Source organism: Canis lupus, chromosome 27 (genome assembly GCF_011100685.1).
Source record: "Canis lupus familiaris isolate Mischka breed German Shepherd chromosome 27, alternate assembly UU_Cfam_GSD_1.0, whole genome shotgun sequence".
NCBI classification, from domain to species: Eukaryota; Metazoa; Chordata; class Mammalia; order Carnivora; family Canidae; genus Canis; species Canis lupus.
In genome coordinates, this window is record NC_049248.1 from 20,050,785 (window position 1) to 20,054,017 (window position 3,233).

The window sequence follows — 3,233 nt, forward strand, 5'->3', positions numbered from 1 at the left end:
AAAAATTATGTTTCAGTAACACACCTTTGTGGATGTTAAATCCTAATTCTGATTGTCTGTAATGTTTGCTTTTGCCTAGCTACACAATTGCAACCAGACAAATTGACGCAATAGCTCATGTATTAACAATTTTCATGCTTGACACGCTGTGGGGATAATAACAGGACCCCATAGATATATGATTACTTGAACAATGGAACAATAGAATGGACTCCCCAACAATTATTTAATTCAACTATCACTTTGAACTGTTCTGTGGCTAAGATACAAAATTGCTCCTTAAAAGCCTGAGTGCATCCCACTCCATGGGGTTACCTGTGGACTTGTAGAAGAGTGGGTGGCCCCACTTTCCTCATGATTGTATACAGGATGCACTTGGGGATGCCCATATCCCCAGATGAGTCTTCTCCCATTTGCCCGTGATCCTTATAATTAGGATATTTTTAAGTCTAGATATCAGGTAAAGAGATCTTCTAGTCCATTTAATCTAACCCTTTTTATTTAAGTCTCTGTAACTTGCACCTCAGCTCCATCTCTTAGGGAAGATGATTCAAGAGGCACTTAGGCCACTTTGTCAGTGCCTATCAGGTTCTTCCTGATGTCTGACCATCATGTTCCTTTCTGAGTCCAAAGTCCACTCCCTCACAGACGCTGCCCTTAAACCTCATCTTCCAATCTCTTCAAAATCAGAGTCATAGATGAAGAAGGTTGAGAGGAAAAAGGTACTGAACTGACCCAGAAAGAAGGCAGGAAGAACCGAGCAGGCAGGGAGTGGAGAGAAGTGACAAGGATGGGAAGGAGGTAGGGAGGGAGAGGTTGCAGGGGGAGAATCAAAAGACTGAAGAATCAAGAGTAGAAGGAGTGAAACCTACAGAACATTATCCCCAACTTAGGTGGGGAGTTATAGAAGAAATTGGCCTGGTGAGGAGGGAAAAGAGGACGAAGGGAGAGGAATGGGGAGGGAGGCAGACAGGTTTTCTGTAGGTAAACAACAGGAGTTCACGTGTGAGGGAGAAATCCCCAGAACACACGCTGCTCTGCTGTGGCAGAGCCTGTTCTGGAAGGGACTGGAGACTGAAAACCATTTCCCTGAAACAGATGAGTCACAGGAGTGTCTGCTCCGGGGAGACAGGACAGAATAAACTCATGTGATGTGGAATGGAGGATCAGGGAAGTCATTAGCAATCTACTTTCTGTTTTCAATCTCTTAAATTGTGGTTGAAAGGGAATAAAGTAGGGAAGCAAGGCAGTTAATGGAAACCATGATTCTGACTAAAGTTCCCCTTCTCCCTCACCCTTAATCCAGTGAACCCAGAGAGATAATTGTACCATCTTCCTTCCTCTATGTCCCATCCTCTCTCCTCCATCTTTCGAACAAAGCTCCTTGGGAAAATCTGTCCATATTCACCCACATCCATATCATCTCTGACACCAAACCTGCCTTGGCCTGTCCTGATCCACATACCCTATCCTTTCTGCCTCAGAAGGGAGCCAGTTGCTCCTGTCCACTGAGGGAGAGACTCTAGAAAGGGCCTTCAGCTAGGAACTAGTGTATTAGTGCAGCTTACAGATTATGAACTCTGCCTTGGATATAAATCTGGGCTCCCTGGATTCAGGAGTCGGCTTCACCACTGCCCTGCCTCCATATGTCTTCCTGGCCTCACTCTTCCTTTTCCTCTGACAAGCAGTGTTCCTTTTTTTCCACTTCACTTCCCTGCACCCAGAATATGCAGTCCCTGGTCAGATCTAAATCCCATTTCACCTCATCCCAGGTGCTGTCACTAGGGCAGATGTTAGAAGATATACTTCCTACTTCAGGACAGCAAGTGGACCAGCTGGGACAAGAACCTGGCTGTCTGACCACAAGGGCTCTGTAGATACCACTCCTCCAAAGTGCCTGTCCATCTCTGAGGATAAGAAGTATGTCTTGTGTGTGCCCTGAGCAGCAAGAAGAAAGTTCTTCCTTTTCCAACAGGTGTCTCTCTAAATAAAGCAGAGTGAGCCCTCTAGACAGCACCATTCTGGACTATGGAGCAGAGAGGTAGGGTTCCTCCTGAAGCAGAAGTACAGCCTGTATCCATGTGCAGGTCATCACTTGCAGAGAAGCTGGTCTCAGTGGGGTGAGGGAAAGCTGAAGACAGTGAGGGCTACAACATCAGTTAGAGGAACTTATGGTGTCCTACATAAGCCCTTGTCAACAATCTGAGGTATCTCTCAGTGTGACCAAGAAGGGCAGGGCCTTTGTGAGAGGGGGAACCATTACTCTTGAGCTAGCAACCCGAATGTGTTAGCCCAATAGGAAGCGAGCTGGGGTAAGGGTTATGGGTGTAAAAACTCCAGGTCCTAGTCTCAGATTCCTCTTACCCACCCCCAAGCCTTTCCTTATGGGACCACTGCTCTGCAAAAGACAGAAGCTTATGCTATCAAACTGTGCCAGGAGGAGGGAGCAGGAAAGTAGACAAAGAAAGACCCTGGTAATGACAGAGCTGGCTGAGGCTGCTGGGATAGTGGCAGACTGCCTGATCCTCACAGCGTGGGTTGTCTTCAGCCTTGGAACAGGGATCCAGGAATCATGAGGGTTGGTGGTGGTGGCATTGTTTCTAAAGTCACTCAGGGGATATCTACCCCCTACAAAAGCTGCAAATCCTGAGCAGCTCCCCCAAGGAGTACAGAATCCAGATCCTGCTAAGACTGAAGTGGGAGGTGAGAGGGAGTCTCTGACAGCAATTAGCCTCTCTCTTTGGGAAATTCTGTCTCCATCTCCTCCCATCCTGGGGCATGACTTCAGAGCCCTCTGCCTTGATCTGTCTCCAAGTCTCTAGCAAGATCAAAGTTCTTAACGCTGGTTTTGTTTGCCAATTCCTAAGCTGGAGAAGAAAGGGCGGGGTCCATCCTGAGGCAAAGAGTGGGCCCTGACTTCCCCTCTCCCCAAGGCAGAGGGTAGTTGGGGACCATGGACCAAAAAAGGAACCAAATCCTAAGGTTGGGTTGATAAACCTGCTCCCTGGTGAGAAGGCTGTTATTCTCATTCTTCTACGGAGTTTATTATTATTGCACTTCAGTTTAGCAATGCAATTAACTCATAATCATAATAGGATAAGTATGTTACAGTGACCAAAAAGGCCTTTCCAAACACACCTATCTAAAGAAAATTTCCTGTTATTCTTTACCATAAGATCCTGTTTATTTCCTCCTGGTGTTCCTCAACATTCTCTAATTATTTGAACATTTGT